We start from the raw sequence: 24,138 nt of genomic DNA on the forward strand, positions 1-24,138 counted from the left end.
AGCCTGAAGAGCTTGAGATCTGGGTTCCATTTGGCTCTGGGGTTGTGAGTTGTCTGCTGGGACTCAGTTTCCCCACCGGTAAACAAAGGCAGCTGGATGGGAAGGTACTTTGAAGGACTCTTCTGCCTCTAGCTTTGGTGACTGTGAGAGAAATGGTGATAAAGAGCAAACTCGGACAGAGAGGTCTCGCCCCTCGGGATCACCCATAAGAAAATTTATTTTTCAGCTAATTTCCATAGAGCACTTCCCACGTGCCAGGTCTTGCTCCAAGCATTTTTACTTCTGTGAACTATCTGCAGGGCTATCTAGATACAGCAATCAGCCCGACGTGCAATTAATAATTAAATGCTTTAGGGAGAGGATTTCTAACAAGCTGGTGGGGGGCGTGCTGGGGTGGCACCATCTTCCGCTAATGAAGGGGGCAGACTCCCTGTCTCTGCTGTGAAAAGAAAAATGTCACAAACATTACATGCAGCCTGAGGGGTATGGATAGAAGGGGGGAAGGGGTTGCGGTTGCCAGGCAACCAGCTCATCACTAATCATGTGCATAAAAGCCGTGGGTCTCTTTTTCAGCACAGCTAGTGGGCCTTCCTCCTTGCCCCGCCCCCTGCCGTTACCTACAACTGCCCTTTGGGCTCTCATTCCAAACAAGACAGTCCTGGGTTCTCCTCTGTCTTCCGGGGTTGATTCTGTTGCCAGAATGCGAAATGAGAAGTAATGCCTCTTTGTGGCCGTCCCAGCTGAAGGAAGCCTGGCACCCATCTTCCCGGACACCCTGTCTGCCATGGCTTTGAATGAGCCGTCACCCTGGAGGCTTACTTAGATTTGAGGAAAATCCCTTCTGACCCTTGCATTCAAGGGAGGCTCTTGCTATTTGCTGTTTGGATACTGAGCAAACATGTGGGTCCCTGGGCTGGCTTTTGATGTGCTGGGTAAACACTGCCGCTGGATGCAGCCAACTGTCCAATTACAAAAGACTCAACACTCTTCCCCGGGGGAATCTGTTGCCTTAAAGAGCCAGGACCTACTGCGACCGAAGAGTTTGCATAGCACATGTCATGCAGAGAGAACTCACTCTGCGGGACGCTCTGGTCCCACAGGGCCAAGCCATCTTTCAGAAGACAATCACAGAGGACTGCTTCACACAGACCGGGGCAAGCCAGGCTTAGTTCAGGTGTTTGCATTCTGCTAAGATAACAAGCTCTCCAGGAGAATGGAGCAGCAGGGACACATGCTTCCATGTGTTACTTGGGGACTGGAAGGTTATTTCATAGAGAAGTGGTTACAGACTCTGGCTGAAAGTTAAGTATCACCCCAGTATCGAATGTGCCAACCCGCTTACCTTCCATAGTTCCAAAGCTGGTGCTGTCCCCTTTGGGCCACTCACTTGAGGTTGGGAAAGGGGATACATGTTCTGGGGAGCCCAGGAGGTGCTGGCCACACCCTTGTAGGCTGAGGCACTTGTGCTGTTCCTGGAGAGTGGTTAACCAGGGACAGTACCTATCACAATTAGTGACTATCACAAGCCCGCTTTCCTCCCTCTGTCCCCACTGGCTTCTTCACTGTTCCTCAAAAGTGCCCACAGCACTTCTTCTCCCTGGATTTCCTACCCCAGACATCTGCATGACTAGAGTCTGCATGGAAGACCTACCTCTCAATCTAAATAGGACCATGCCCTCTTTAGTCTCCATATCCGTTTTTCATTTTCTTTAAACACCTGACCACCTTTCTTTCTTCCTTTCTCCATTGTCCCTTTCCATCTGTCCCTCTGCCTGGCCATTACATGTCTATCCATGTGCTTTATGAGGCTGTCCCTCTGCCTGGCCATTACATGTCTATCCATGTGCTTTATGAAGCTGTTGGCGCCGTGTGGGCAGGCATCTTGTTAGTTTCATCATCTCATCTCCCGCATCCTTAACACCCCACTGTGCCTGCCCCGGGCATCTGCTGACTTGGTCATAGTTCCTGTGTCTCCCCATGTACCTGGGAGGTTACATCATTGAGAAGAAGTCATGACAGGGATTCAAGCCGCTAGTCACATCACATCCATAGTCAAGAGGGAAGAGAAAGGGATGCACCCATGTGGCTGGCTGCTTATGCTCAGCTAGCTTGCTTCACTCAAACAGTTCAGGTCACTGGGCTCTTTCTCACCTCCCATGGGAAGCAACTGCCACCACGGCGTTCCGGTTCACTCTCATACACAGGTTATGTTTCTGTAAATTCACACAAATGCACACAACGCTCCCGGTCCCCACCACTCCCAGTGGGCCCTCACGAAGGCCAAGCTGGCCTGGCACTTGCTGTGACACTGAAGATGACTTTGAACTTCTGGTCTTACAGCCCCCACTTCCCAAATTCTGGGATTGTAGGTGTGCAGCTCCATGCCATCTGTGTGTGCTGAGGATTGACCCCATGCAGTCAAGCCCTGTGCCAACCGAACTACAACTCCAGCTCCCACGTGATTTGTTGGTTTGTTTGTTGTAAGTACTGCATGCTGATTGTGCCTCTAAAACACCCCACCTGGTCTTTTTTTTAAAGCGCAATCATGAGGTGCTTTATATTTCTTCTGTACATCCCTTGATTCTTTCACTTTTAGAATCTTGAAACTCATGGCATGTCTGTTTAAATAGAGCTTCCTCATCCTTTCATACAACACAGCCATATTCCCGCACATGGACAGGATTTATTTACGTGTTCCCTCTGGCTATAGGAATGGCTTGTCTCTCGTTTTTGCTATTACTTTAAAAGCATTGCAGAGCTGGGACTGTGCTCCGCTGGTTGTGTTTACCTGCCACGGAGGAAACCCTCGGTTCAGTCACAGTGAAACAAACTGGGTGTGGTGGCACACGCCCTTAACTGCAGTACTCAGGAGGCTGGCAGGAGGCCCGGAAGTCCAGAGTCAGTCTCAGCTGCCGTCCTAGCTCCATTTCAGCTGCTATGATCAAACACCCTGACTGACTTAATTAGGATTTCTATTGTTGTGACCAAACACCATGACCAAAAGCAACTTGGGGAGGAAGGGTTTATTTGCCTTATGGCTCCACATGACTGCTCACCAACGGGAGAAGTCAGGGCAGGAACTGAAACAGGTCAGGAAGCTGGAGGCAGGAACTAATGCAGAACCCACAGAGGATGCTGCTTACTGGCTTTTCCCTCATGGCTTGCTCAGCCTGCTTTCTTATAGAACCCAGGACCACCACTCAGAGACTGCACCATCCACAATTGGCTGGGCTTTCCCCCATTCATCACTAATTAAGAAAATGCCCTACAGGCTTGCTGACAGCCTGACCATTTCCTCAGTTGAGGTTCCCACATCTCCTATGACATAAAACTAGCCAGCACACGGACCAAAAACAACATAGGAAGGGATGTTTTCTTTAGCTTAACAACCTCAGGTTACAATCCATCATAGAGAGGAAGTCACGTCTGGGACTCAAGCCGCTAGTCACATCACAGCCACAGTTGAGAGCAGAGAGAAACACATGTACTGTGCCTCCTGCTGCTGCTTCTGCTCAGATAGCTTTCTTCACTCTTACACAGTTCAGGAATGGGGCTCAGGAGTTGCACCACCCACAGCGGGCTGGGTAACCCAACAGTCAAGACGTGGCCTCGGGACAATGCGCTCTAGATACTCCTTCAACTGAGACTCTTCCTGGGCAATTCTAAGTTGTGTCAAACCTTTAAAACTAACCAGCACAGATCCAGAGTAAGTCAGAAGCCAGCCTGGGCCACAGGAGCCTTTCTATAAACAATAACAAAATCAATAGGATGTGCTTTTTTTTTAAAAAAATTGCTGGAGGTCAAACCCAAGGCCACAGGCCTGCTAGGCAAGGGCTGTACCATAGCATTGAGTTACATCTCCCACCCCCACTATTACACACACAGACACACACACACACGAGCATATAACAAATTCACAGAAATCAAGTTGCTGAGTGCCAGGGTAGGGGTGTATTCTTGCAAGTTGGATGGATACTGCCAAATTGCTCGCCACAGAAACTGCATCGATATGCCAACAATTTACTGGAGAGCTTGATTCCTCCTGTCTCTGCCAAACTTCTCTTATCTCTGCAAATCTGATAGCTGAAATTGAACTGTGAATTTTGTTTTTCATTTTCTTATTGTGAGTAGGGCTTAATCGCTTTCCCTCCAAGAGGCATATGTATTTCCTTCTCATGAAATGCCGATTTTTCTATTACTGTTGGTAGGGTTTTTTTTGTGTGTTGTTGTTTTATTTTTTTTTAGATCTATCTGAGCTTTGATATATTAAGAAAATTGCTCTTTGGATATGATAGAAGTAACAGATAGTTCCTGTGTGTTATTTGTCTTTAGATAAAAAAGTCTATGTTTTCTCCCTTCAAGTGTTGTTTTAGTCTAACTTATTCATTGTATATGTGTGTGAAATGTCACTTTAAATTTTTCTCCTTAAATGCTTTGTCATAGCATAGCAGGGTTTTTTGGAAAGCATCTTTCGTTGCTGTGGTGCTGGTACTGCCCAGGTGGGGATTTAGGACAACGCCTGATGAATCGAGGGGCTGCCTTCTTCCCCGAGGCCTCTCGAGAGCACTGGGAAGTGCCCAAGCTCTGATCACCTTCAGTCATTTACCTGTGCTCTTATAAATCTCAGTTCCAGAGACCCGACATATTTTTGACTCCTTTTCAGGATGCCGCAATGTGCCACCTGGCTTAGTCTTTAATCATCTCGCCATTTGTCACAGGTGCAGAAGGTTGAAGCTGTTGGAAAACATCTGTTCCGGAGAGAAGAGACCTCTTTGTCTTGGCAGGAGACATTGTGCACTGTGTCACCGAGAGTCCGCCTTTGCAGCTGGCTGTCCACCACCCTCATTGGGGCCCTGGCCCCGCTCCTCTTTGCCTCTCTGCCCTGGTAACCACCAGTTCCCAAGCTAGCTTCTCAGAGTAGGCTGGCCATTCTCCCTTCTTCGGAGTGACTTACTCACTGGGAACAGATTTAGGTGATGAGTCCCGAATAATGGGGCATTCTTTGGAAGAAATAAATGGAAAATGAGAAATACCAAAGAAAATACAAAAATTAACAAAATGAGAAAAACATCACAATAAGTTGTGGATTCTTAAGAACTGGCAAATGCCACAACACAAAATGCAGAAAAATAACTCGTGTCTGCAATACCCTTTTCTTTCTTGTGTGGGGTAAACTCTGTTTTTAGTTAGTTTGTTTAGAGTGCTGGAAGATGAGCCAGGGTCTTAAGCATGTAGGTAAACCATCGACCACTGAGCTACTTCCCCAGACTTCTTTTGCTTTTTATTTTAAGGCAAGCTCTCACTTAATTGCCTAACCTGGACTTGAACTCACTATGTAGCCCAGACAGGCCATTAATTTGTAATCCTCCTGCCTCAGCCTCCTGAGAATCTTGGATTCCAGGCTGCGCCCTTGGGCCTTGCATTTGGTTGTTTTTCCAAGTGACAATGAGGTTGAAAAACTATTACCTATGTGGGGACCAAAAAGGGAATACTTTCGAGAAGCTTGATAGTTTTGAAGAACTGGCCCGAGCTTTCATGATCTGATATCTTTAGTGATGTCTTGGTGCAGTGCAGGCTGGTACCTCTGGATGCTTGAATCTGCAATCACACACACACACATACACACACACACACACATACACACACACACACACACACACACGCACACGCACACGCACTATGCATTAACTCTGTAGGCAGCTCCTTTGTAGTTTCCACAGTGTAGTGGTTAATACTGTCAGCTTGATGGGACCTGGTCAGGCCTGTGATGGATTCTCCTCTCCCCGCTTCCTTCTTCTCTCTACCCCCTGCCCAAGGTCTCACTATAGCACTGGCTGACCCAGAACTCACTGTGTACAGTTTTGTCTCTGCTTACTGAGTGCTGAGATTAAAGGTGTTCGCTACCATATCTAGCTGGAGTTTTCTAGCTTAGGTTAGTTGAGGTTAGGTGATCTACCCTAATTGTGTGGGTCAGCTTTCCATGGGCTGGGAGTCCAGATTGAATATCAAGGAGAGAAGGAACTGAGTGCGAGCATTTGTCTCTCTGCTTCCTGGCTGCTGATGCAATGTGACCAGCTGCCTCGGAGCCCCTGCTGCCACACCGTCCCCACCACAATTCAATGTGCTCTTAAATTGTGAGCCCAACGAAACCCATCCTTAAGAACGGATATCAGGCATTTTGTCATCAAAGTGAGAAAAGGTAACCAACACATGTGGGGATCCTGATCAATTTGAATCTGCGTACTTTCCATTAAAAACGGGAAAAACGTGTGTGTACACAGTAGTATCTGGCGTATTCCTGACTATAGAGAATTCAGTTTTGACCAGCAATCAAGAATCCAGTCATCTGCTTTACAGCTGCACACAGGTGATGACTAGGCAGGCTCTTACTGACTAGCCTCTGCTCTCTACTTTTCCATCCCGTCTTTCTTCTGCCCCCATATTTCTGGTGGCAAACTCCAGGAGGCCCCGTGATGATAGTCACACCTTACACAGAAATGTCCTCAAGCTACCGTAGTGCTCAACCAGCCTGCAAATGCCTGAGAGCAACTGAGAGTCCTCTAAGCACAGCGTGTGTTGTCAGCCCGCTCCTACCCCACCCAGCTGAAATGAACCTAGAATGTCCTGGCTGTGATCACTCTAGCCAATGCCTCTTCTACAGAGGCTACCGATGCTTGTGGAGGGTCTCTGAGGGTCACAGGTACCTGGAAACATTAGCTGCTCCATGTTCAGGACAACTCACTCCTGTGTACTGTCTTCCATGTCCAGGGTCAGGCTCACATTCAGAAGCTTTTTTGTCAGTAGGTGGCTCAGAGGTTAAGAGCACTGGCAGCTCTTCCAGAGGTCCTGAGTTCAATTCCCAGCAACCACATGGTGGCTCACAACTATTTGTAATGAGACCTGGTGGCCTCTTCTGGTGTGTAGGTGTACATGCAATAAATAAATCTTTTTTTTTTTTTAAAGCTGTTTCGTCTATGTCTATCTGTGTCCAGATGACTTTGGTTCACAGGGACAGAAACTCCCAGGAACAAGGGAGGACGTGCTAATTCCCAAAGTACAGGGTGAGGTCAGGAACAGAGGGGGACATCCATCCTGTAAGAAAAGAAGACTTGGACACAGACCCAGTGCACAGAGGATGATCGATCACGTGAGGACAGTGAGGAGAACCTCCTCGGGCTGAGGAAGCAGGCCTCAGAGGGTAGCCCTGCACCTCCACGTCAGGCTCCTCGCCTCCTGAGCCGCGGAGCAGTGGACTTCTGCTGGCGAAGCTCCACCCCGATGCAGAGGTGACATTTCACTCCTTCTTTTCCAAAGTGCCTGATAGGCCCAGATCATAGCACAGCCCTTGTCTGAGAATACCTCCTGGCTGAAACTTAGGGTTGTCCAGCCAAGATCAGAGAGCCAGATACCTGCAGGGCCAGGGAGGGAAGTGGTTAGTGTGAGAAGGGGTGCTCGCAGGTTAAACCTAAGCAGCCTCTCTCACTGCGTGCTGGCTGCCAGTCTTCCTGTTGGTGCCTAGCTTTCTCTGCTTCCACGGAGGTTAGGTATATGAAACAGCCCTCTTTCTTCCCGACTGTACTACGGAAAGCAACAGTGCTGGCAGGAGAGGCATTGCCCTGACCCCGTGTGCAGGAGCCCCATGCAGGGAGACGGTGAGACTAGCTGGATGTGCAGACCCTGTCCTGTGCCAGGGCCACAGCTGCTGCTTGGCTTCAGACACTTGTCACCAGGGGCGAGTGCAGGCTGAGGCCCACCAGAATCTTACATTCTCTCAAATGAAGTGGGAATCTGGATTAGAAACAAGAGAATCTTAAACCCGATCTGTAAACATTAACAACTACATTAAAAAAACTGCTGGCCACTTTATACCTATTATGATGGTTACTGTCAAAAGAAAAAAGAAGAAGAAGAAGAAGAAGCCAAAATGTGTTGGCAAGTATGTAGAGAAATTGGAATCTTGCCCACTGCTGGTGGGAATACAACACGAGGCAGCCCCTGTGGAAAACCACCTGCCAGTTCCTCCAAAACTAAAAAGAGTGCAATGTGACTTAGCAACTTCAATTCTGGGGATATCCCCCCAGATTTCTGAAACCGGAGTCTTGAAGGTTTATTTGCACACCCGTGTGCATAACAGCATTAGTCACAAGAGGTGACAATGTAGAAACATCCCCCAAGCCTGCTGCCAGACGAACAGGTAACAAGGTACAGTGTGCACACGCCAAATAACTACTTAGCCTTCAGTGGGAGAAAATTTGGATACAGGCTGCAGCACGGATGAGCTTAGAGGACCGCTCAGTCAAATGTCGGTCACAAGAGGGTACACACTGTGCGTATGAGGTCCTCAGAGCCATGGTCCCAGGATAGTGGTATGATGGCAGCCAGGGGCAGAAGGGCAACGGCAGCTGCTGCTGAATGGAGGTAGAGTTTTGGTTCTGCAGGATGCAGCAATCTAAGAATGAGAGGTGGGGATGGTTGCCCAGCAACGTGGATGCAGTTAAGGCCGCGGGACTCCACACTTAAGGATGGTCAAACAGTAAATGTTATGTTCTAACACAATTTTACATGTGAAAAACAACACACTGTGCTGGCCAAGAGGCTTTTAAGCCACCATAGTCTCCAGCTTTCAGCCTCCAGTGTAACTACTTCCTAGTTGGCTTCATACATCTGTGTCTTGTGTAGCCGATTAGAAGGTAAAATTTCTGGATGGTAGGAATTTGGTCTTAAAGATCAGTGTTCTTCAGAAGAGTCACTCAGAGTTCTGGAGAGGGCAGCAGATCGCAGACACCCTTCCTAACACACACACACACACACACACACACACACACACACAAACACACACACACACACACACACACACACACACACACAAACACACACACACACACACACACACACTCGGCGTTAGAAAGTACCATGCAGTCTCATGTAGTCTGCAGAGCTGCGACCAGAGGAGACTGCCATGTAGTCTCAGCCAGGGCATTGGAAGCTCTGAGAGACCCCACCACGGGAAGAACATGGAGTCAGGCTCGGGAGAGCAGAGGGTAAAGGGGGCCACATTACAAAGTTTCACCTTCATCCAAGGTGAAGAGAGTTGTTGAGCACTCTTATGTGGAGAGAGACGGGATTGGATTTGATCTCGACATAAATCATAAAATCTGAGAGCCGAGGAGATGGCTCACGGTGAAGGGCCTGCCATGTGAGCATGAACACTTGAGTTTAATCCCCAGCACCCATGCTAAATAAACAGTAAACAAGCAGTGCAGCTGTGCATGCCTGGTGAGTGGAGACAGCAGTGCAGCTGTGCATGCATGGTGAGTGGAGACAGCAGTGCAGCTGTGCATGCCTGGTGAGCAGTGACAGCAGTGCAGCTGTGCATGCATGGTGAGTGGAGACAGCAGTGCAGCTGTGCATGCCTGGTGAGTGGAGACAGCAGTGCAGCTGTGCATGCCTGGTGAGTGGAGACAGCAGTGCAGCTGTGCATGCATGGCGAGAGGAGACAGCAGTGCAGCTGTGCATGCCTGGTGAGCGGAGACAGCAGTGCAGCTGTGCATGCCTGGTGAGCGGAGACAGCAGTGCAGCTGTGCATGCATGGTGAGTGGAGACAGCAGTGCAGCTGTGCATGCATGGTGAGTGGAGACAGCAGTGCAGCTGTGCATGCATGGTGAGCGGAGACAGCAGTGCAGCTGTGCATGCCTGGTGAGCAGTGACAGCAGTGCAGCTGTGCATGCATGGTGAGCGGAGACAGCAGTGCAGCTGTGCATGCATGGTGAGTGGAGACAGCAGTGCAGCTGTGCATGCCTGGTGAGTGGAGACAGCAGTGCAGCTGTGCATGCATGGTGAGCGGAGACAGCAGTGCAGCTGTGCATGCATGGCAAGAGGAGACAGCAGTGCAGCTGTGCATGCCTGGTGAGTGGAGACAGCAGTGCAGCTGTGCATGCATGGTGAGCGGAGACAGCAGTGCAGCTGTGCATGCATGGTGAGTGGAGACAGCAGTGCAGCTGTGCATGCCTGATGAGTGGAGACAGCAGTGCAGCTGTGCATGCCTGATGAGTGGAGCCAGCAGTGCAGCTGTGCATGCATGGTGAGTGGAGACAGCAGTGCAGCTGTGCATGCCTGGTGAGTGGAGACAGCAGTGCAGCTGTGCATGCATGGCGAGCGGAGACAGCAGTGCAGCTGTGCATGCCTGGTGAGTGGAGACAGCAGTGCAGCTGTGCATGCATGGCAAGAGGAGACAGCAGTGCAGCTGTGCATGCCTGGTGAGTGGAGACAGCAGTGCAGCTGTGCATGCATGGCGAGAGGAGACAGGGCACTCCAGGGCTCTCTGGCCAGATGAGTTAGTAAGCTCTAGGTCTGCGGAAAGACTGCTTCAAAAGAATAAGAAAGAACATATAGAAGGAGTCACCCAATATTGACTTCTGAACTCTACATGCATGTACACATGTGTACATGTGCATGCACGTGTGTGTGTGTGTGCATGCACACACGGAGATGGAAGGGAGAAAGAAAGAAGAAAAAGGAGAGAAAAGAAGAAGTCATCTTGGAAACTGGCAGGGGCTACTGACAGGCTCCAGAGAAAGCGGAAGCCCCGCACCTCAGCCCTACAGGGTTCCTATGCCTGTGTCTGGGATGAGAGGAGGAGCTGCAGCAACTTAGGAGGCTTCAGGGAGGGTGGCGATGATGGGAATGGGGACCATCAGGGCAGGTGGCTGTGTGCACAGATACTGAGAACGGGGGTAAATCTTAGCAGCACTCAGTCAAGACTGTCCACAGGTTAAGCCCGTGTCCCCAACCCTTTCTCTAACCAGTTCCAGGCTACCACCAGCCAATGGCGGCCCACCATCAGACCCTCTGTGCTCTCTGGAGACACCTAGAGGAAATGTCTAGAACTTCAGCTTTAAAGATCACAGACAAGGTACCAAGTACTCAGTAACCCATGACAACCCCTAGAGGCTGCTAGAGCATCAGCAATGAGGAGCTGCATCCCAAGGAACCTGGCAGTCCCCTGAGACTGGCCCAAGCTGGGCGATCTTAGGACGGTCTTCAACCGTCTACACATCATGGAGCACTCGCAATGACAGTGTCTGAAGGGGACAAGATCCACCCTCTAACACCTCCATGATGTGGGCCACAGTAGAAGGAATGATGTGAACAAAAGGGGCAACGTCTCCAGCAGCCAGCAGCTTTGGCTAGTTCTCTATTTGCTTACCTAGCTCACCCAGCTCTTAGACATCGAGCCCTGAAACCCCAAGTTCAGAAGTCACTAGCCAGCTATGATGGGCAAAGTCTCTTAAGGTCTCCCTTGGGGCGGCTTGAGTGAAGGTGGTGGGAAGGATGTCTTTGGGCAATCTAGTGGTTATTGCCTAGGAGAGTCTGGGTGGCTGGTCCCAGGGGTTTGTTCTTGGTGATGGAAGCTCAATTCTTCATTCCCAATGTTGACCATCGGTGAAGGCACCAGGGTCCCACAGGACCGTCACCAGTTGTGTTCAAATCAGCTTATACTTCCAAACATAGGTGGGGTACTTTCAAAGGAACCTGTACTGTCTCCCACTAGCCTCCAGGGCCTCGAGTTTCTCCTTTGCCTAAACCTTGTCGTGCTGCTTCCTCTGTGTCACCGCAGGCTGTCCCTGTAAGTGGCTGACAGCAGCCACTAGGAGCATACACAGCTTCCAGACAAGCCCAGTCATCCTTTTCAGCCCTCTTATCACACCCATGCCCGACTTTGAACCTGGGGGGGGAGGGGGGAGTCCACCATGCTTCTCAGGTGATGGATGGGGCAACGCATCAAGGCTTTCACAGGCCTTGAGGAGGGCTTTGAGCAGGTCTCTGAAGGCAGGGAGGAATGGAATGGAGGCTATGGAGACACCAGCTGAAGAACTGCGTCCAGGAGAGAAAGAAGGATCGCTAGTCCCCCAAGTCCCATGGACTTGATATTTTACCTGCAACCTGCTATCAAACCGTCTTCTCTCAGAGTTCCGCTGGTGTGACACCACACGCTCTCTGGAGCAAGGCATGCACACTCAGGCAGACTGGACTCGGCTCCCTCACTCACCCTTCCTCCTGTGCTTTTACTCATGCAGGGCTGCGAGGCTGCACAGACCTGCGAGACTCGGAGGTGTTTGAGGTGACCATTCTAAGACACTTGCTCTGTAAAATCACTTGGAGCACTGATTTATATTACAAATTCAAAGCAGTTGGGGGTGAGGCTTAGTGGTGGGACACTTGCTTAACATTCCCTAGTACCAATAATAATAATAAATAATAATAATAAGCAATAGCATCTCTAATGATGATGATGATGATAGCAGTCCTAATAATAATAAAATGTAATACTACTGTAATGTAATAATAATGCAATAGCAGTCCTAAATAAAGAAGACAAATGAGGATGGATCTTTTTGTACAAACAGGTGGACATAATGTCTGTTCAACACGTCAGGGGTAGCAACAAAAATGCTAAATAATTAATAATGTGTCTTTCCCCCTCAAACATGTCCCTCACACTAAAATAGCTCCTTCAAGAAGGACACATCAACCTGTCACAGGTTTGTCCGTACTGTTTTCTGCCTTCACCCAATCAGGAAGGAGTGTTTTGTGATATAATTAGCAAGTGTTTGTGAAGGACAGACATTTATGGCATCGAGTCTCAGGCAGGTGACTGCCAGCGTTGACCCAATCGCCTCCGTGGGACTGGCAGGAAGCAACGTGCGTCCATCTTCCCACTGCCATCCTTAGGACATGGGCGTTTTTAGCTGGCACACTTGTCACCTCTAGTGGCGACCACGGTTGCAGAATCCTCACCGTCCAAGAGTGAAACAGGGCAAAGGCGGCTGTGGCTTGACAGCAAGATGACAATTAGGGTCAGAACCGACAGGGCTTGAGGCTGGCGATGTGCTCGCTTCGGTTCCGGGAAGGCGGAGGTTTATGGAAAGACCAGACTCAGTGTAAGGGGAAAGGAAGGACTGGATCACCCTAAGGGGACGCATGCAGAGCTGTTGTGAAGAAATTGAAGGGTGTAGTGGAGTAACGGTGTGGGGGCGCAAGCCTGTAATCTGTTGTCAGGAGGCAGAGGCACCGGGGGATACCCAGCACCCACATGGAAACTGGACATGACATCACACACTGTAATCCCAGCACAGGGCCAGATCCCTGGAGCCCAGGGGACAGACAGTGTAGCCCAGTTGGTGAGCTCCAGGTTCAGGGAGGGGACTTGTCTCAGAAACAAAAACAAGGTAACAAGGTGGAGTGTGATATCTGATGTTGATCTCTGGCCTCTTCATACACACACACACACACACACACACACACACACACACACACACACACACACACACACAGAGTCACACATACATACACACAAACAAACACACACAGGATCACACAAAGACACACACACACAAACACAGTCACACATACATACACAAAGACACACACACACAGAGTCACACATACATACGAACATACAAACACACACAGGATCATACACACACACACCACACACACACACACACACACACACACACACACACACACACACACACTGTAATGGAGATAAGGGAGTCACAGAACCCTGAAAAAGATGGAGACATAGGAGACCCTGGAAGAAGCTCCCTGTGAGGGGACAAACAAGGCCTCAGAGAGCAGGAAGAGGCCTGCCCTATCCACTGCCGAAGACCACGCCCACTTGGGCAGTTAGGCCACTGACCAGTTCACTGGTGGAGACTCTCTTCTCGTTTGTGGGCTCCGAGAGTCTTAGGAAATGGGGAAGTGAAAACACTCAGGAAACACGCTGGGAGGGAGGGGTGCTTACGTGGCCCAGCTCTGGCTCAAGGTCACAGGTTGTTCAGGAACTTCCTTTTCTCTCTGTAATAGGCACAGAGTGAGAAGTGCCTGCAACTATGTGCTTGGGTGAGCAGGCTTGCAAGACCTGGAGCTGGGGCAGCTGTCTTGGAGCCAGGCTGGGAATGTCACCACAGTGTGACCAGCTTGGGATACACTGCTACAAGTGAGGCCAGATCAAAGGATAGATGCAAATGAGCTTGGCCCTCACATTCACTGAGCTAACAACCAGGCTTGCAGCCTCCTAACTCCCAACCACTGCTTAGGAGAGAGGAGTGGACCCCATGCTCCCTCCATGTTGACTCTCTGACAACCACTCACAAGGGCAGCCAACAGTCAACCTACTGCTGCTTCTCACATCCCTGGGAACCCCTCAGGACATACATCACCCTCCACCAGGTAGAAACTGCCTGCCAGATCCACGCCTTCATCTTGGGAAACAGGCTGAAGTCACTTTCAGTAGCAAACACACACAATTCTGGAATTAAAAATGGACAAATCTGGGCATAGTGGTGCAAGCTTTCGAGCCCAGCGCTCTGGAGGTTGAGGCAGACGTAGCTCTGAGAGTTCGAGGCCAGCCTGGTCTACATGGTTAATACCAGACCAGCCAGAATTGCATAGTGAGACTCTGTCTCAATAAAATAAAATAGCCCAAGATGAATAGAACAAACAACAATAAAACAAAAGTCACCCAATTTTCCATCTATGTGAAATTATATGTAAACAAATATAGATGTTGTTAGTCATTTCTGGCTGCTATGACAAAAGCCTGCAGATTATGTGGCTTTAAGGACAGACATGTATCTCCTACAGCTCTGGAGGCTTAGGAGGGCTCCTGCTGAGGGACACTTCCTAGCACATAGTCCTCTTGCTGTGTTCTCACATAGCATAGACAAAAAGTAAGTTCAGATGTCTGGTCTCATTGTTTTTAATGTTTTAAAGATCTCTAAATGTGTGTGTATATGTGTGTGTGTATTTGTGAGTACAAGTACCTATAAAGTCCAGAAGAAGGTGACAAATTTCCTGGAGTTAGAATTACAGGCAGACTTTTTCTCCAAGATGGCAAAATGAAGAAGGAAGCTCCTGCCCCTCCCAAAGCTGAAGTCAAAGCAAAGGCCTTGAAAGCCAAGAAGGCAGTGCTGAAAGGCATCCACAGCCACAAAAATAAGATCCATGTCACCCAACTTCCTGCAGCCCAAGACCCTGAGGGTCCAGGGGCAGCCCAAATACCCTCAAAAATCTGCACCCAGGAGAACAAAGCTTGATCACTATGCCATCATCAAATTCCCCCTGACCACCGAGTCAGCCATGAAGAAGATAGAAGACAACGGCACACTTCTGTTCATTGTGGATGTCAAGGCCAACAAGCAACATATCAAACAGGCTGTGAAGAAACTCTGACATTGATGTGGCCAAAGTCAACACCCTCATAAGGCCTGACAGAGAGAAGAAGGCATATGTTTTGTTGGCTCCTGATCATGATGCTCTGGATGTTGCCAACAAAATTGGGATCATCTAAACTGAGTTCAGCTGGCCAATTCCAAATATACACTTTTTTTTCTTAATTTTTTCAAGACAGGGTTTCTCTGTGGCTTTGGAGGCTGTCCTGGAACTCACTTTGTAGACCAGGCTGGCCTCGAACTCACAGAGATCCGCCCGCCTCTGCCTCCCGAGTGCTGGGATTAAAGGCGTGCGCCACCAACACCCGGCTTACACTTTTTTACCATGAAAAAAAAAAAAAAGAACTATAGGCAGTTGTAAGTCACCCAACTTGAGTGCTTGGAGTTGAGCTTCGGTCCTCCGAAAGAGCAGTTCGTGCTCTTAATCCCTGAGTCATCACATCAGTCCTTCCTTCTCTTCTTATAAGGCTATTGATGGAGACACTACCCCAGGGAACACATCTGTCATTGATCGCCGCCTTCAAGACCTGTCTCCAAATACTACCACACTGATGGGGAGAGGTTCCATGATTAGGGGACATAGTCAGTCCATAACAGATGCATTGTGTCTGCTAGGAGGGTCCGGAATGCTGAGAACAAAGGAAAGACCCAGCACACCGGCTTTTAATACTATTTTTCCACTAAAGAGAATTTGAGCTCCCTGAGAGAACGGGTAGCTCGGGGCAAGAGAAGCGCATGAGCGTGGAATACCTTGTATCAGAAAGCAAGGCTCGCCAAGAGGTCACTAAAGACTGCTGGAGTGAGTTCACAGCTCCATGCTGATCTAAGTAGATGCACGAATGAACTGAAAACCTGAGGAGGCCCAGAGCCCCTTTCCCAGGACACTTAAGGTCTTGTATGTGGGATGTCTGTATAGTAAGGGTCTTGACTGAGCGAGCAGAACAGGACCATCAGCAACAGGACAGACGGAAACTGCCCCAGCAGCGAGGAGGCAATGAGAACACCGGGTTGCTTCTGCGATTCTGGCCAAAGATAGACAACCTGCAGTTGGCCGTGACAAAATGTCAGATTGAAGAACCTGATACCAAAGACTGGCCTAGAATCTTTGAAAATGCCAAGGTCATGACCATCGAGGAAAGGGTGGGGAACTGACCACAAATAATCAAGTACAGCTGTAATTCTGAACAGCTTCCTTTTCCTGCGGAGGATACTGTTAGGACAACTAGGGAAATTCACAAGAGATCTGGGGTCATTAAGACATCTGGTGTGTGTGTGTGTGTGTGTGTGTGTGTGTGTGTGTGTACAGAGGTCAGAGGAGGGTTCCAGTGTCCTGCTCTATCCTGCTCCATCCCATCCTCTGAGACAGGGTCTCTCATTGAACTTAGAGCTAGGTGAGCAGTGGGCAAGCCTCAGAAGTCCTTTGTCTCCATCCCTCTGGTGCTGGGATTACAGGTGCACCATGCCTGGCTTGTTATGTGTGCTGGGGATTTGAACTCAGGTCTTCATGCTTGACCAGCACATACTCATACCCACTGAGCCATCTCCTTGGCCCACAGAAGATGGTTTTTAATTTTAGGAATTACATACCGAAGTAATGAATTATGCCAGTGAGGTAATGAATTATGCCAGTGTGGTAATAAATTATGCCAATGTGGTAATGAATTATGCCAGTGTGGTAATGAATTATTCAGTGTAGCAATGAATGATGCTAGTGAGGTAATGAATTATGCCAGTGTATAATCAGCTATAAATCTCAGGTTGGACAACAGATTGGCAACTTAATCTCAAACAATTGTTTTCATAAATTGAGCCTGCCTTGATCCCCCTCCCCCGAAAGCAGGATTTTTCTAGTTCTGGAAGGTTGGCTTCCAACTTACTGTATCTATGTTTTGACTGCAAGAATGTGGTCAGCATTTTGAGTGAAAAGTAGCAAAGGTGACAATTTTTAACAGCAATGTATTTCAAAATAGTTACAGAGGAACACAAAGGATAAATGTTTGAGGCAATAGATAGACCATTCTCAACTTGATGGTCACACAATGTATATACACTTTGAACCCTCACACCAAAGCCCAGAAATGTGTACAACTTTCACGAGTCAGTTAAAAACAAAGCTTGGGAAAAAAGGGCAGAGAACACTGGTTGGGTTCTGTGGTGTGTCTGTTTCGACCAGATTCCGAATCTGTTTTACTCAGCCTGCTTCATGGCCCTAAATTTCCTTCTGTTTTGGGGCGGGTGGAGGATGGGAAGGGCAGGGTGACGTAGAAGTCAGTGTTGGGGGGAGTTGAGGTGGAGTGCTTCCCAGGTAGAAACACTAGTCAGGACTTTTCTCTCTCCATACCAGGAGAGGTTTCTGGTTGGGGGTTTGGGAGACACAGTTTATACTCAGTGTTCCTAAACAACAATCCTATAGGTGTGCCAGATGAAGAAATAGTCCAGGTTTCACCCAGTCAGTGGTTCTCAATCTGTGGGTCGAAAGCCCTTTGCTTGTCGAATGACATTTTCACAGGGATTGCCTAAGACCATTGAAAATATCAGATATTTTTACATATGAATGTAGCAACATTACAGTTATGAAGTAGCAATAAAAACAATTTTATGGTTGGGGTCACAACAAGAGGAACTGTATTAAAAAGTTGCGGCATTAGGAAGGTTAGAACCATTGCACCAACTGCTCACAGTATAGGGTAAAGGAAAATGGCTGCATGGGAAATTTACTCACACAGTAAATGGCTCACTACATGGGTGGAATGCTACCTACATGTCTGGCACTTGTCCAGGTCCTGAGAAAAGCCAGGTGAGTAAGTTGTGACTCTGGCCACTAGGAGATGGCTATCTATTCCAGGAGCAGACATGAAACAGTCACTTTCAGTTTGCAAAGTTCCTTCTATGCGGACAGGCAAACCTGAGTTCAGAACCACAATACCTGTGTAAATGCCCAATGGGAGTAAAATGCTTCCACTGAAAGGCCCCTCACAAAGCTGCCATGCACAGTATCCAGGAGATAGGACAACAAACCCTGAGTGACACTGGGGAGGGCTGTCCGAGGGGAGGGGAAATTACTGCTTCAGTGGATTAGGAAATCCAGAGGTGGGGGATGGAAATTCTATCTTTAAGAAACTTGGTAGTGAAAGGGAAAGGAGGAGGAGGGAGAGGAGGAGGAGGCAGAGGAGTAGTGGTGGTGTTTTCCAGGAGAATTGAGCTTCCTGCAGGGTCTTTCTCTCTCTCTCTCTCTCTCTCTCTCTCTCTCTCTCTCTCTCTCTCTCTCCAATTGGTCTTCACTCCCAGCTACATGGGTAAGTCCTCCCCAGTGGAAATATTTCTAGTCAGAAACAGCCCGTCAGTTGGCCTCTGTATGATCTGGGGCGGTTCTGTTGGGAAAGCGGAAGGATGCTCCCAGCATTCTTGCTCCTTTGGGCTTGAAGGGAATAGCATTCGTATGAGCACCTGCCTCTGAGTCAGTGGTGAGTAACCGCTCTGCAGGATGTCAGGCCTACAACCCTGAACACAGACACAGGGCTTCTCTGAAGCCCAGAGAGCTATCTCTGCCTCCTGACCCTGGTCCCAGTCACCCTAGCCACTCATAAGCCTGAGAGAGGCCAGCTGCTTACTGAGTGACCCCATGGGTGTCTTTTCCTCACAGGGATCCCCACTGACTTTCTAGAGTGGCTAACAAGGGAAAACAGTACACATAGCAGGATAGCAGGAAGTCATCTCACTGACATTTTCCCTGTGGAGACTGTGGCTGGCCACCCTGTGTTGTTTCTGCTTGCTTGAATATGCGCCCGTGTGTGTGTGTGTGTGTGTGTGTGTGTGTGTGTGTGTGTGTGTGAGAGAGAGAGAGAGAGAGAGAGAGAGAGAGAGAGAGAGAGAGAGAGAGAGAGAGAGAGAGAGAGAGAGGGGAAAGGAGGGAGAAGGAGGGAGAGAGGAGAGGTCTGTCTCTAGCTGTGGGATCTGACTTCAAAGTATAAGGGAAGTATGAAGATAGAAAGGACGTCAAGACACTATGGAGAGGGGACAGCTTTGGTGAAAGCCGGGTAGCATCATTGCTATGATGTGGACAGTTAAAGAATCAGACAAGGGTCCAGGCCTCTGATAGCTCTTTTAGCTGGAGGAGCCCCTGACTGGCCACGTGATCAAGGCACACTGTGGCTTGATTTCTATGTATGATCTCTGTTGCTTACTTTTGAAGCAGAGCTGGGGCAGGAGAAATGTCCAATTCCCAGTGCTTCAGCTAGTGTAGAGTAACCGCCACCAAAACAGCTGTTAACATGGCTGAAGGGTGTTCCTGTTAACTGCTTGAGTCAAGTTAAAGGCCTGGCAGGGATACATTCTGGCTGCTTAGCAGGGAGAGAAATTTCAGAGGTAGCCACCACAGATGGTGGCAGATGTCGTGAAACTCAGAGCGGAAGCCATCAGGGACGCCACCATGTCAGAGCTAAGCAAAAACGCCAAGAACTTCTCAGCTAAGCCAGTTACCAGTTATATATGTTATATACCCCAAGAACCCCAGGAAGCCAGGGCCGGTACTGAAGTTTCCTTAAGTGATGGCTTTCGGTTTTGTTATACACAAATCTGCCGGCCCACAGCTCCTCAAAGATCCAATATGTCAGCTGCATGAGGATGTACGCTGTAATCGACACCGACAGCTTTGGCTGCTTAGAGTGATTCCTGTCGTGGTGGCAGGAACCAGGAGTGACTCTCAAAGTTGACCTCTTTGTTCCCTTTTCACACTGCCGAGTAGTGGGACCCTATAGAGGCTGGGGTCACAAGCTTGAGGCAGAATCAACAGCTCTGCCATCACCCACTGCTTGATGCTGCCAGTTACTCAGCCACTGAGAATCCCAGTTTCCTCATCACTGAAAGCGAGAATACACAGCCCTTGTTTTATTGAGCACTGGGATGGCCACAGTTGACACTGTATGGAAAACCCTTGTACAGTGCACCGAACACAGTAAGTATTTAAAAAGTGTTAGGTGACACCCACATCCCAGGATGTGGTTAGGACCCTGTCTTAGTCAGGGTTTCTATTGCTATGAGGAGACACTATGGCCACAGCAACTCTTGCAAAAGGAAATCATTTAATTGGAGATGGTTTACGATCGTCATGGTGAGAAGCACGGCCGTGTGCAGCCAAGAGCTCAACATCTGGATCTGCAGGCAGCAGGAAGAGAGAGAGAGAGAGACCCCGGGCCTGGCTTCAGCATTTAAAGCCTCAAAGTCCACCCCCTGTGACACACTTCTCCAACAAGGCCACACCTCCTGATAGTACCACTCCCTGGTGACCAGGCATTCAAATTTATGGGCCTATGGGGGCCATTCCCATACAAACCAGCACAGACCCCCCAATGGGGCCATGTGACTGAATGTGGGAGTTCACAGAAATTGGTAGCACTAAAAGGTTTCTGAATGCCAAACCACCATAAATACTTAACAATAAAACCTGTAAGGAATCTGGGGTGTCCTGGTGGTCCCCCCCCCCTGTGTTGCATGTCAGGGTCTCACGGCAGCCTTGGTTCTGAACACTCAACACTTCCACTCTTTGCTATGCTTTCCACTGCTAGAAACACCCCTGTCCAGATTCAAGACATTTTGTATGTTGTGAAGCACAGTGTGTATACTGTACACAGCTTCCTTCTACAGAAGCATAATGGTTCCATTACACAAACAATGCTTTTTTTCCCTACTGTCATTCCTCAACATCAATCAGTCTGTCTTTTAATTGTAGTGTGATAGAGTATTTGGTTTTGAAAACCATGTTTTGAGTTGCTGACTATAAAGTCTCATAAAACATCATTAAATGAATCTTGGCTTGAGATTAGGACCGAGTTTCCAACAATTTCTGAAGTGGCCTTAAATATACTTCTACCATGTTGTACCAGCATTGGCGATTATAGAATCAAAATATCGATCAACTCTGGAAAACGCTGAGGATGCTCTACATCCTGCCATATCAAGCACTCAGCCAAGATTTTATCTTTATGTAAAAATAAGCACATTCATCTCATTAGTATGCAAATTTGCTTTAGTCCTTAGTAAGTGGTAAAATTAAATGTATATAAAAATTGTCTTAAAATACATGTTTTTGGGTTGGGGAGATGGCTCGGGGAGTAGAGTTCTTGCTGTACAAGCATGACGACCTGAGTTTGGATTCCCAGTACCATGTAAAAGCTGGGTTTGGCGATGGTTGCCTGTAACCCCCAGCAATGGGGGTGGGGTAGGAGGGTCAGGGGTAGAGGAAGATGGATCCCTGGAGCTCACTGGCCAGCCAGTCTAGCCAATCAGTGAGCTCTAGATTCAGCTAGAGATCATGCTTCAAAGAATAGGGTGAAGAGTAATGGAGGAAGATGCCCAAGGCCAATCTCTGGCCTCTGCATGAACATGCACCCTTTGTATACAAGTGCATAGACTACACACACACACACACACACACACACACACACACACACACACAGAGAGAGAGAGAGAGAGAGAGAGAGAGAGAATAAAATAATTATGATTTACTACCAGTAAACTGGATTGGTATATCTAACTTATTTATCTATATATCCAGGTGTCACATAACAGTTTTTCAGACAAAAAGGAATTGCTAGTGAAAAGCAAGACACTCTGATCCACACCCTATGTGTCTGGTATTTCTATGGTCCCGTGCATCCCACAACCTTCTACCTTCATCCCAGTTACATGGAAGGTGACTGTGTGGGGAGAGGTGTTGCAGATACTCTGCCACCTGTGATTGCAAACTCAGAGGCTATTGTAGAATGCTGCTAGACTATTGTTTCCTCACATGTGACTGTGAACATTCTTAGATGCCCGAGACAGTGTTTCTTTTACACACAAGGGCATGTGGGTGATGGCTAGCTTTTATTGTCAACTCGACACCCCCTAGACTCACCTGGGAAGAGAGGCTCAGTGAGGGCTTGTCTACAATGGGCCATCTTGTGGGCATGTCTGTAGAGAATTTTCTAAAGTTAACTGATGGAAGCCTCAGCTCGCTGTGGTATCACCATTCCCAAAGCAGGGGGTTCTGAACTTCGTAAAGAGTGGAAAAAGTGAGCTGGGCACAAGTAGGGAAGCTGATGAGTGTTGGAGGATGTTTGTACACGGTGTGAAGATGCATTGCTGTGATTGGTGTAATAAGAGCTGAATGGTCATAGCTAGGCAGGAGAGGGTAGGCGGGACTTCCGGGGAGAGAGAGGAAGAGGAGGAAGAATTTAGGCGTGTGGGTTTCACCAGCAGACTTGAGCAAGTAGGACTTGGCATACTGAGGAAAGGTAAATGCCATGTGGCAGAATGTAGACTAATAGAAGAAGGTTAATTTGAGTTATAAGAACTAATTGGAACGAGACCAGCCTGGTCTACAAGAGCTAGTTCCAAGACAGCCTCCAAAGCCAGAGAGAAACTCTGTCTCGAATCTCCCCCCACCCAAAAAAGAAAGAACAAGTTGAAAACAATCCTAAGCTAAAGGCCAATCTTTCATAATTAATAAGAAGTCTCCATGTCATTTCTTGGGGGCTGGCGATCCGAAGATAGCACAACAAGAAAGCTTTCTATGGATGAGTATGCATGCATTCACTGTTCTCTGCTTGTGACTGTGGATGGGATGTGACTAGTTGAAGTTCCTGCCTTGACTTCCCCACAATGATGGACTATAATCTGGAATTGTAGACCAAAACAAACCCTTTTCTTCCCTGCATTGCTTTTTGCTGGAAGTATTTTATTAAATCCACAGAAATGAAACCTTGACATGTTGAAACCAGAAAATAGTGCTTTATTCTTTAGCACGCTCATATTAACTAGAAATCGATGACTTAAACCTTTTTCCCCACTTGTTTTTTTTTTTTCTAGGAAATATAGACTAAGAATATGTCGGGCTGCACACAGAACTACCCATCCTTATAGAATTCTTTTCTATTCCCTGTATTTATATCTATAGACACCAATGGCAACAGTTGTCCCTCTGATTTCCAGGGACACAGTGCTGTTCAGGACAGAGAATGGACTGACCTCTCAGAGCTTTAGAGTCACCCAGGAACTCTAGTGATAGTTTGTATAGGATTCAGGATGGATGACCAGTGGAGAAAAATTGCCTCAAAACAGGGAGCTAAGAGGGCAAGATAGTAGAAAGGCCAAGGCAGCATCCTAAACCCCTCCTTCCCATGTCATGACCTTGGAAGAAGCTCCTATGTCTGAGCTCTTGTTATGCACAGGACAGGGGTAATGAAACCTACATCGCCAGGCCAGCTGAGTTCACGCACTATCTAAGTGGTGCCTTGTCAACATCAATGTCTCTGCAACAGGAAGCCCCTGAGTGAATACTCAAGGTAGAGGGATCTGCTCACTCTGGGCCTTCCTGACAGTGAGCACACCTCAGCTGGCATCACCCACATCATTCCTGCCCTCCTGTCTTCTTCATGCAGACTTGACTTCCTTGACCATCACGTCTTCTCTCCACAGCACCAAGATGTATGTCCTAGTATTCCAATTACTGACTGAAAAACAACCCCTTTTCCCTTGGGCTCAAGAAACAGGCCACACATCACCAACTTTACTGCCTGGTTTTGTGTGTCAACGTGACACAAGCTAGAGTCATCAGAGACGAAGGAGCCTCAGCTGAGGAAATGCCTCTGTGAGATCCAGCCGTAAGGCATTTTCTCATTTAGCGATCAATGGGGGAGGACCCAGCCCATGGGGGATGGTGCCACGCCTGGGCTGTTGGTCCTGGGTTCTATAAGAAAGCAGTCTGAGCAAACCATGGGAAGCAAGCCAGTAAGCAGCTTCCCTTCATGGCCTCTGCATCAACTCCTGCCTCTGGGATCCTGCCCTGCTTGAGTTCCTGTCCTGACTTCCTTCAGTGATGGACTATAATCTGGGAGTGTAAGCCTTTCCTCCCCAACTTGCT

At 48.3% G+C, this 24,138-nt stretch overlaps 1 pseudogene; it reads left to right on the forward strand.

Annotated features, from left to right (window-relative positions):
• Positions 1-14,903: 14,903 nt before the first annotated feature.
• On the forward strand, positions 14,904-15,355 carry LOC121143107 (annotated as a pseudogene).
• The last annotated feature ends 8,783 nt before the right edge of the window (positions 15,356-24,138 follow it).

Source organism: Mesocricetus auratus, unplaced genomic scaffold (assembly GCF_017639785.1).
Source record: "Mesocricetus auratus isolate SY011 unplaced genomic scaffold, BCM_Maur_2.0 Super-Scaffold_100011, whole genome shotgun sequence".
Lineage (NCBI taxonomy): Eukaryota > Metazoa > Chordata > Mammalia > Rodentia > Cricetidae > Mesocricetus > Mesocricetus auratus.